Below are 12,328 nucleotides of genomic sequence, written 5' to 3'. Positions count from 1 at the left end.
CATCTCCGGAATCGCTGGCCAGGATCGGTTGAGAGACGAGGCATAGCTTGCCGGACTGGCTAAAAAATCTTCCCCACCGGGTCTGAGATTCCAGTTTTTTTCCCTCTCACTTTTTTTTTTTAAATTAGCTCTTAAGTATTTCTAAGCTTCTTCTCTCTGTTAAGTTTTTCCTTTTTTAGATCTATTGACGCCTCTGACCAAATAATATTCCCCCACCGGGTCGCAGGCGTTAATTAGATATTATTGTAATTTGATTAGATTTCTGCTTCTTAGGCTTTTCTAGCTTATAAGATGCTTTTTATAATTTTTCTATATATTTCCTACGTCGACAGTCAATGTTAGTTGACATAAATAAAAATAAATAATAAAAAAAAGAGATCATCCATCCTTGCATCCTCAACGGGAATGCATCGCTCTTTATAAAACCACGTTGACCAGAGCAGATTAGATTAGATTTAGAGTCAGCAGAATCTCTCTTTGGAGTTATTATTTTTTGCAAAAACTTAAAAAATAGCAAACATTTGTGCAAAGCATCCATCAATATAGACATTCGAAATATCAGCCTTCTTGTGTGATAATCATACATAAGTATGTGGTTATTTGGAGAAGACAAGAGAAAGTAAGAGTACATACCCACAAATGTACTCTAGATGTTGTAAATAAATAATACTCTCTCTCTCTCTCTTTCTTAGATCTGCCAGGCCCGCCACATAGATACAATATAACTTTTGAAATGTTTATCATCTTATTGAAAACAATTTTGGGTACAAGGCCACATGAACTGTCACTTGTAGTGACATCTTTAATTTTGTAACTCGTTTTCGTTTTGGTTCTGGCGATCCAAGCCAAATAAAGCTTTAAGATCAACCTTGAGAGTTAGGTCCATCAAATCCTTTATGTCCAAATAGGAAGCAGCCAGCATCAATTTGAAATTGGTGCGCGGATTATTTTTAAGAAAGTTCTCATCCCAAGCCGATATCTTCTTCTGACCATTACTTTTGCGCTTTCGGTCGTTCTGATGGTGTTTGGCCCAAGTAAGAACCTTTTCCAAAATGATCGAATCAACATCGGGCAGTGGCAGTATAGCATTTGCGTCGTTTCCATTGCTGCGATTTATTAGCATCTCCTTTATGGTGCCCGAGCACTTTACAGTCTTTAAATTAACTTCAAATATTACTAAGTCGGACGACTGCAACTTGATCTTCTGCATCTCGCTGTGGACGAAAGGCATTTGAACAAAATATTTAACTAATAATCCATGTTGCCTCATTTTATAAGGAATAAAAGTGTTGTCTCATTACGCAGCCAACGCAAACTCCCATGTTCCAACTGGGCTTGGCAATGGCGCATCGAGATTAAGGAATGTTTAGTGTTAAGGAAAGCTTTTGAGTACAGTCGAATTGCTAAAACAAATTGAGACTATACGATTACTCACCTTACTTAATGTTTAATCGAATTGTAAAATAAATAAATTTAGTTTTCGTCAAATCGTTTGATTAGATGTTGCTGCTCCTTAGCAATAGGTGATGGAAAAGATATTGACACGATTAAACTGGCATATCGAAAATTTGGTGAAGGGTCACACTGAAATGTTATCGAGCACATTCCGTCGAAATGCTATATGAATTCCTAATGCAAAACCATCTGGTTAGAATTGGTTTACATTTTCTTCGAATTGCTATATGGGTGCTTTCAATTTGGATTGGGTGTTTTTTTTTCATACACAATATGCTTGAATAATCATTTTGTCTATTTGTGAAGAGCAAAAATGAGCAAACTTAAGTATTTTTATTTCACATAAAGTCAAGATGGAAAGTATTTTTCTAAAGGAACTGCCAATAGCAAAATACTTTGGTACGTTTCTTAAATTATAATATTGTGAAATTCAACTGTGACATTTCTGATAAATTAAATTAAAATATTGTGTGCGCCCACCTCCGCGATTCTCATACCAAGTACCTCAGCGCTGGCATATCGATAACTAAATTGTGCGATTGTCATAGCAAATCTAAGTGCTGGCAAATCGAGAATTAAATTGTGAATTTCTAAAAAATTAAATAATAATAAAAAAATTAAATAGAAATATTGTGGACGCCCTCCTCTGCGATTCTCATACCAAGTACCTCAGCGCTGGCATACCGATAACTAAATTGTGAAATTTCTAAAATATTAAATCAATAATATTATTGTGAAATTAAAATGTGAAATTTCTGAAAAATTAAATAAAAATATTGTGGGTGTCCTCCTCTGCAATTGTCATAGCAAATCTAAGTGCTGGCAAATCGAGAATTAAATTGTGAATTTCTAAAAAATCAAATAATAATACTGTGGAATTAAATTGCGAAATTTCTAAAAAAAAAAAATTAAATAAAAATATTGTAGACGCCTTCCTCTGTGATTCTCACACCAAGTACCTAAGCGCTGGCAAGTCGAGAATTAAATTGTGAAATTTCTGAAAAATTAAATAATAATATTGTGAAATGAAATTGCGAAATTACCGTTTGGGCAGTGCGTTGATTGCACAAAGCTTTTCGTGTCCCGATATTTCCCTATAATTCAGGCCCCAGGAAAAATAGCGAAAAACCAAGTATACAGTTTTTTTTTTTGTATTTTTTCTGAGAGTATAAAAACTAAGGTATATACAAATAAGATGTAATTGTAGATTTTTCATACGTTGGAGCCCGTTTTCCTCCCTTTGGCGTTTACAAAAGGAAACTGGTGTCCAAATTTCAGCTTCCTAGCTCTCAGCGTTTGGGCTATGCGTTGATTGCCAATCAGTCAATCAGCCAGGACAAACTGCTTTATTTATATGGGGATGGATGAGCCTGACTATTCAGGCACATATCTGCTAAAGTATATATGTGCATATCTTACACAATTTTCTTAAGATTCTTCTAGTTCCGAGATCCTCTTAGTTCCAAAGAAGAAACAACTTGAGAATGAATAGACCTCTCAATAGTTCCTGAATATTTTGTTGCAATCAAGTTCGGTAAAAATACTGGCTGTTTTAAAAGAAAGCTTGATGCGATATATCGAAAATGGGAAAATATCGATGAGCTACGTCAAATAGCATTAGGTACATATGGTATTCCTGCATTTGATTTACACCGAATGTTAATTCATTGCATATTCATTGAATTTTTACAACATACAAGTAGTTCTTAAGCTGTCGGATCGCCATAAGTTCGCGTGATTTTGGGGATCCTCAGTTGGAATTGATCTTGTTTTACTTTATATAACAATACTTTTAAAACAAATGTGAGAGCAGTTGTAACAGATTTTGACATTAACAAGGGGATGAGACCTTCGGACTTGTCAGGATCAAATCTATTACTCAGCAGGTAGCGAAGTAGGTTATTTTTAAGGAAAATTCGAAAATTCATTACAGTTTCTAGATCATGTGTGACTTTGAAAATGGTAGAAGTCTTCTGAAGACTTGTTGGTTTGGTAGCATTTTAATAAGTAAGTAATCGCCATTTAGTGCATCCAGAAATGTTGATTAAGGAGTTAAGACCTTCGAGCTAATCAAAATCGAAGCTTTTGCTCAGCAGGTCGAGTGCTGGGTGGCTTAGGTGCAGTTCTCAGATCATGTGCGAGTGTGAAGATGGTGCACGGCTTCTGAAAATATGTTTGTTATCTAATCTATCTATTTATGTTATTGCTAATTAGTACATCCAGAAAGGTAAATCAGACCATCAGCTCATCAAAATCGAAGCTATTGTTCAGCAGACTATTGTTTAGGGGGCTAGTAGGTTTAGGGGTAGCTCTCTGATTATTTGCGAGTGTGAATATGATACACATATGGAGTATGAATACCCAATGGCTTTACTTATTAATCAACAATTTATGCTCGAAACGCAGAACAAGCCTCAAGTATTTATCAATTTATCGATGATAGTTTAAATTCAGAAATCTGTGAAACATTTAATGACTACGGGAGGCATTAGCTTAAGTGAATTGTTTGAAAATTACAGGTAACTAAGACAAATTATATGTATGTATGTATATTTATGTATGTATGTGCATATGTATATGTGTATGAGCTGTCATTAGCTAAAATGGTTTTAATTATTCCGTTCAGTGACACATTTGTTAAATTATTTGGCTAAGCTTGTGGTAGGAAAGCTGGACTCTGCAACATGCTGAAGCTTAGGATGCGTGAATTTACGTAGCTACGTACATATGTATGTCTGTATGTAGGTATGTATGTGTGTACGTATGTATGTATGCATGTGGTTTTGTGCATTGACAGCCAAATACACATACGAGTACACACAGCTACCCATGCCCTACCCGAATATAAGATTTTATGTCGATGCGGTATGGCTGTTGTGGTTGCTGAAAACAAACTAGAAAACAAATCCAATATATGGATGAGAAAACGGAAATCAAATGCATTGTTTTGTGTGCGAATGTCGATGGGTGTGAATGTGTATGTGCTGACAGCTTATTGGCAAATCGCACAAAGCATTCCATAACAACAAGAACAACAGCAATTCATGCTCATATGTACATATATGTATAATACCGAACCGAATAGGGGGCGTAACGGGATTTAAAAAAAAAAGGAGGAAAACAATTCATCGGACAGTGCAGCAGCAGCAGCTGTCAAATTTATTTGCGCGTAAAAATTCAACAATGCCTGCTTCTGGCTCCCAAACGCACCAAAACCCAAAGCCACTCCGACACCACCCACTACCCCACTACCCCTCTATCCCACTCCCACCCAGGCAGAGACAGGGGCAGGCATGGCCAGCTCCAACCCGGAAAACTGAAGCAACAAGTGCCACTCACTTGTATTTGACAAACACACAACAATTGACATTGTTGGCCGCCTCCGACCAGGCCTGGCACTAGGCGTGCAACTGCTATTCATTTTTGAGGTTTTATTGGCAACATCGGAAAACCGTAGAAGGAGCGATCTAGCAGCTTGGCAGGCAATAACGTTCGCATCAAATCTGCTGCCACTGTGACCCCAACAGCAAACAACTTCGCCCCACACACTGAGAGGCATCACAACAGGGTGACTTTAAACTGTACTTCTCCAATTGCCCTAATCTGGAAGGTCTCTGTGTGTGCTGCCCTAATTAGCTCTGCTCACATTTACTTGTACATCAAATATCCATTAAATCAATAATCCATTAACAAATTAACAACAACATTCAAAGTTAGTGACTGGCAAATTCGTCCTTTTTTATACTCTGTATGGTACATGAAATGTTTTACCATAAGACTACTATTGTAATAGCAAGTGTACTAGAAATTGGAATTTACAGATTATTTGGACCAATTTAAAAGAAAATGTGAGCAAATAAATTAAAATTATACAAATTATGTCAAATGTTATAAAACAAAGTTTTGCTCGATTTTAAATTAATTATTGCAGTCATATCTCTTACCAAGAAAAAATTGCATACAACCGTGAATACTTTTTTATTCTGTAATCATAGTTAGATTTTATAAACCAAGTTTGAAGTAAATCGGTAGAAATACGCAGATTTTGGTCATACAAAGGTTAAAGGCTGTTTCCTCATTTGGGAGTTTAAATTCTGCAAAACCGTGTCCAAATGTCAACTTGCAATGTAGCTCTTACATTATTCAGGTTAGCAGTCAATGGATAAACGAAGCTATTAACAAACTAAGTTTGGTAAATTGTTTAAAAAACATGAATTTTATTTAAAACTAATTGTTTTCAAGAAATTATTGAACTTTAAACTGAAAACCTTATTTTATATCATTTGTAGTTATTTTAACCAAATTAAAGCTTATATTATATATATATATTTTTTATTAGTAGAGTGTTTTTTATTTAAAACTGTCCATCGTGGACAAATATTAAATTGGCTTAATAAACTTGATAATAATTTATTTAATTTATAATAAGGTTGTAGTATCCGGCTAGTCCCAGGGGAAGTCCAGAGGATGGGTCCTGAGCAGCCCCTCGGCCGTTCGCTGTTAACAAGAATATTAAATGCTGTATTTTTTTTAAAGTTATACTACCATAGTAGTACATGAATTGCTATTAAAGTTTCAAGATGCATGTAAACGGAAGACTGAATAGTTGATGCTTAGCATGATTGCCGTATAATAGCCCGGAAGGTTTCTGCAATAATTCATAAGTGAGAGCAGCAGGAAGTTAAACGCATTTTAACTTTTTATACTCTGTACACGAAATGTACAGAAGTAAATTAGGTTTGCGGAAGCTGAAAAATGTAACAAGCAGTGAGGCGTGGCAGACCCCACAAAGTATATATATTCTTGATCAGCATGACGAGACGAGTCGATCTAGCCCTGTCTGTCTGTCCGTCCGTATGAGCACCTGGATCTCAGAGACTATAAGAGATAGAGACACCAAATTTTGCACAAAGATGCCTTATGTGTGTACGCTATACGAGTTTGTTTTATTTTTTTGATTTTCCCCCCACTTCCCCCTATGGGGGTTTTCCCGATTTTCCATTCGTATAATCGCCTATATCTCGGAGACTGTAAGACCTAGGAACACAAAATTTTAGTCTCAGATGCCTTGTGTGAATACGCAGAAAATGTATATTTTGGAATTTCCCTCCCTCCCCCCTCTCCCCCGCAAATTGCGATGTTGTCTAACTCCCGTAATTCTTGGAATTTGTAACTAAAATTTTGCAAATACCCCCAATGAGTTATTATGTGTCCGTATGCCAAGTTTCACTATGATAGACCGACCAAGATAGACCATAGATAGACCAAGTTATAACATGTTTACACAGACACGAATAGATGCGCATAGGCATACATACACTCGCATAGACGCAATTGCTATGAAAATGTGCAATTATACACCATTTACGTGAGTTCGAATACCGAGAAAGGTAAAATCGATCAAAAATTTTTTTTTTCATTTTCTTAATTTTTTTTATTTTCTATAATTATTGTAAAAATATGTACAGAGTATTTCAAAGTTGGGACACCCGACGTTACTTTATTACTTGTTTTTACTAACTCCATGTTATTCGTAGAAGAGGTTTTATTCTTAAACTAAAATTCGACCCACACTTGTACATACTTTAAGCAATGTTACAAATATTAATATGTTTCGATCACAAAACAGTTGATTTTTGTTAGAACACTGCATGAATTTCAAAAAACAACCATATTTAAACAAAAATTTACGCCAAAAAATTTTAATTTTGATTAAATAATGCACGATGCATTTAAAAAAAATTTAATGCATATGATCAATGAAAAAATTTCAACAAATCCAGCTCAGATCCATTTTAAGGCGAAATAGTGCGTCATAATAATGATCGTGTGGTCGACTTTAAATGCAACATTTTTTGTAGGGGTGGGCAGGATCCCCCCGCCACCCTTTTCTACGCCCTTGCCTACATACATATAATACAAGTATCAATGATTTATGTACATATATATGTAGGTATATAAAACGGATTAATTCAAATTTTATACAATTTCTCAATTTCTGCAATTTCAATTAAATCTAGAATTTAAAATACATTCACTACTGCGCTCCTTCGTTTCAAACTATAAGTTAAATAAATAAAAACGACAAAAGAATGCCAAAAATGCTGAGGGATATGTACGTATGAAGCATATATTTAATACGTATATGTACATATATGTAGTTCTTTATAGCCTGTCTTCATGCAAAACGAAAAGTTGTTGATAAACGATAACGTGTTTTTTTCTAATGACCTTTCTTGTTACTTATCATGGAAATGATTTTAATACCTTCCTTCGCATATTTGTGCAACAAATGTTTCAAGTTTTGGGCTTAGCAGTACAGTTGGACTCAAGTCTTCGCAGCCATAACAAGAAGCGGTAAGGTTTAGCGCTGGATTAGAGCTGCAAATCGATTTAGTCGTTGCTTAACTTTTTTCATAAAATTTTTTTCAAAAATCGATTTATCGCGCAAAGCCAAATGATTATGTAATTTAGTTCATGTGTTAGTAGTAGTAGTTCAAGTTAATATCGTTATCGACTTTATTTTGTTATTTATGCATATTCCAGATTGTTAAGCATTTGATCTTCGTTTTGTTTTGTATATAATGCCAAATTAAGCTTTTCTGCAAATTGCTGTATTTAAAAAGTATGCGTATGGCCACAATAAATATGCGTAGCTGCAAAGCGTCGGATTGATTTGATTTTAAAACTGTATATAACAAGTTTATTTTTAAGTTAACCATAAAAGTTATTTAAAATGAAGTAAAATACTATGACAGCCTCTTTGGATTTATAAACAATTTTGATTTAAAACATCTCTGTTGTTTTTCTCCCTAATATGGGCATATTTTTCTATGGAAAGTTAATTTTATAAAACATTGATGACTTTTGCGATTAATCAAGATCAATTTCTGCAAAGCCACTCATGATTTATCAACTGGTTTTTGTTCGTAAATAGTAATTCGGCTACTTTCAGGGGTGCCAAAGAAATCTCTTTTGGGAGGTTTCAAATTCAACATCGATGTTTATCAAAATTGTTAAATATCGATTTAATCGATTCTGCATAGATTTTTTTGCAGCTCTAGCAGAAAGTACACATTTAGAAGTGCCGGTAGCCGTAAATTTCGACAAATTCGTTTTATAGTTTTCGGTGTGGAAAACAGCGACTCTAAATTTGGTGTTCGAGCCCAAGTAAGTATTCCTCTCACAACACTTGCAATAAATGTTAAGACTGATCTCTGCGGACATTAATTAATAGACATGCATGCGATATACATATTTCCTATAAAAAACAGACCTCTTCTCTCTTCTGCCGTCGACCATGTTGCCATTGCCACTGTTCTGTAAAAAAAACTGTAATGAAATTGGAATGCAAATGCCAATGCTTAAATAAAACATGCAAATAACTATAATTAAGTTTGACATGTTGGCTGCAATAAAGTTTGCTCAAATTAATGGATGAAAATCGAATTTGTGTGTACCTGTTGACATCAATAGCAACTTCTTTACTGATATTATTTGTTTTTTCATATTTGATGCCATGTTTGCCAATGTTTCCTTTTTTAAACGTGGGTCGAGCTGTATTTAACTCGGAGTGGTATGATTGAAATCAACCCATAGCCTCTACGATTTTTATGTGTTGTATCCAAACTAGAGCTGTGCACGTGACTGAAAGTGCAGTCACGCACAATCATGAAATTAAATTGTCGCATTCGCACCCTTAGTGAAGATCTCATATTCTGCCATATTTCTCAGGACTATGACTTGCATTGCAATACAAAATACTTTTTATACCCTATACCGAAGAGCTTTATTGCAAATTGGCAAATGTCCATACATATATATGTATGTATAAATATAGTTTTCATCAACATAAGCAGCCGAGTCGATTTAGGCATGGCTTTTTTTTGTCAGATGCCTTATATGTGTAATTAGTGCCCACAATCCCTAAGCTACATTAACGAAACTTTGCGTACATCATTAACATATCTACTTACATTTAAAATTTTATTGAAAAATATCAGCGAAACCATTTTCACTTATTTTTTTTTGTCTGTTCCTGCTTTATAGCGGCGGATGTTTGTTAGGGTGTAGGGTATGTTAGTGTTGGGTTTGCTGGACTCCAGCATTCCATTCTTGTGTTACTTATGGGTCTGTGCTGCGTACATTGCACGACTTCAGTCATCCAGTGGTTCCTTTTTAGATTGAGTAATACGTGCTAAAAAAAAAAAAAAATTGTGTGTTTGGGAGACACGCAATAAAAGTGAAGCTTTAACATTTTTGTTAAACTTCGATTTGTTTTTGGAGAGTCTATTAATCGTATAAAGTAATGATATTGTCTGATCCCAACGAAAACGACATTAAAAATTAATTTTGTTCAGCTTTACCATTACCCGTTTTAATTTTAAGAAAATGGGAAACGAAAAATTTTTAATTTCGATTATTTTATAGCTCTAGGGCCCCAGTAAATACATAAATGCTTATAGCAAAATTAGCGGAAATAACACAAAAAGTGCCAAAACGTTTAAAGCTTACAGCTGGAGTTTCATCTCGTTTTTTCGTATTCAGCTTCGTTTATCTTCGTTACCGCATGCCTTTGAAATACTCTCATATTTTTTAACAATCGAAAATGATAAATTTATGCCTACATGTGATCCTGCTATTGGTGTACTTGAAAAAGGAAGTTTTTTAATTTGACAAACATGACCTACCAGGTAGTCATAAATAAGCAGAAGACAAATCAACTGCTGACGATTGGGCGACTATTTTAATACAGCGAGATTTTTTAATCGGAAGCACAACAACAATGACCGGTAGAGCTATGAGTGAATTCTAAGGAAGATCTAGCAACGACACATGCATTACGTGTATTTTGTTTGTGCATCAATCTGCTTGTGCGCCTGGCACTTTTGTTACAAAAAAGGTTGCCGATCCAGCAGACAAAAGTAAGAAGCAGTAAGAAGTTTCACTTAAAATGAAAACAAAAAAAAACAAAAAAAGTGATAAAAATCAGTCACCCTGCTTTAAAGCTAATCCACATACTACTCCCAGGATTCACTATGGCATGGCTCGTGCATAGTACACCCCGCAGCCCCCGCCTCACTCACACTTTGCACAACTGCTGCCGCTTCTTGTTATCCGCAAACGTTTGACAGACATAAGCCAGGGCTTCGCACAGCTGTCATCGCATGCATCGCATGCATCGTTTGGCGTTATTGGCATTGACATAGATGCAGATCCATGCCGCTACTGCCATTGCCACAGTCCCCGGCCCCCCACTGGCTGGACACTTTTGGCTAATCGAATTTGAATTTCAGTCAAATGAAGCGCAACAACCAAATGCAATTGCAATATCTGCATATTTCAAATTCGCACTCGGAACGCTGCCAGGGATTCTGATTGCGGGCTGGGGCAGGGGTTAGTGTTGGTGCGGGTGTGGGTGTGGGTCGGCGTGTTGAGTGCGGGTTTGGGTGTCCTCTCCTCATATGACGCAAAATGTGGGTCTCCCTCTCTCTCTCTCTTTCTCTGTGTGTGTGTATGTCCAGCTTATTTAATCAAAAGTGCTTTATGTGGGAAGCCAGCGTTGCGTTTGGTCTCTGCATCATAATGACACGGACGAGTATTGCTGACAAAGATATTTAGAATGGTAACGATGTCTCTTATCTGTTGTTAATGGCATATTATGCATAGACATGTGTGTGTGTGTGTGTGTTTGTGTGTGTCTGCAGGTGTTGAGCTGATAATTTGGCATTTAACGAGTAATTGAATTAGTCAAAGACACATGTTTGCCATTTCAAAAGGACTGCGCTCATAAAGACATCCGAGCCAATGGTCTCGAATGTAGAACAAATGACTGCTTAGCCTGTCAACTGTGTTCACAATTTACAAATTGGCTACATAATTGGCTTACTTCGAATTCGGTTAGTTGTTAACATAAGTAACATCTACTTGTATTGTTACAATCGGAAACAATTCAGAACGTTTTGCAGTCTTCTATAATTCATTGTTTAACTGTTCATTGTCTAGAAAGACAAATTTTCGGGTTGTACAAGAACGAAATGGAAAATTTTGCACATTTCTTTAAATGAAAATTCATGAATTGTTTATTTATTAGAAAAGTTTATTTCCAAAGCTAAGACATTATAAACTTAGTGCTAAAAAATATGTATATAAGCATTGTATTCATTGAAGATAGTGCCGAGATGTTTTGTTTTAGAGAGCGAGAGAAAAAAACACTGGTTGCCATATCCAAAATCAAATATAGAATCTATGGAGTAGATGGAATATAAGTATTATTAGTAACTCCTCTATCTAGGTCCCGCCTATCAGGTTTTTTTCCGATTAAAAGTAAATCAATGTACTTCCTCTGCTAAAAAACAAAATTTTGTGTAATCTTCAAGATTCAAGCGGAATAAGCAAAAAACCAATTCATTCAATCATTCGCTTATTTTGACAGGTAATACAAGTATTCTAGAAAAAAACAGACAGAACCATAAGAAAGCCATTCACTTAGTATGTTTAGATAAGAATTAACAACTACGAGTATAAAACTAATGCACTTTAACAAATATTTGTTGACCTATTAGCTCAAAATAAAATACTTCAACTATGGCCTTAAAAGATAAAGGATCGGATCTTATGATGTTGGACCTAATCGATGAATGCCAGGTCATCGGTAAGTAACATGTTTATCGTGTTGAACCACATTTACATATTTCGTTAACATTATTAGAGGAAAATTTGGCTGCAAACACCTTTGTGCACAATATTGCCGCCTCCACAAACATCATATTCAGGTCATTTGAAATAATAACTAAACCCAATCATCAGTGCTCCTTCAACCGAGTAATTATGCTGGATTCGTTGTTGCACGAACGCATCCAGGAAATCATTC

The 12,328-nt window shown here is 35.5% G+C and overlaps 1 pseudogene; it reads right to left on the bottom strand.

The window, feature by feature from the left end:
- Nucleotides 1–726: 726 nt before the first annotated feature.
- Nucleotides 727–1,536, bottom strand: LOC115626926 (annotated as a pseudogene).
- Between the last annotated feature and the right edge of the window lie 10,792 nt (nt 1,537–12,328).

The sequence above is a fragment of the Scaptodrosophila lebanonensis genome, unplaced genomic scaffold (genome assembly GCF_003285725.1).
Source record: "Scaptodrosophila lebanonensis strain 11010-0011.00,11010-0021.00 unplaced genomic scaffold, SlebRS2 tig00000089-arrow-pilon, whole genome shotgun sequence".
Lineage (NCBI taxonomy): Eukaryota > Metazoa > Arthropoda > Insecta > Diptera > Drosophilidae > Scaptodrosophila > Scaptodrosophila lebanonensis.
Note: the sequence above shows the minus strand (reverse complement) of the source record. Positions and strands in the feature narration are given on the sequence as shown.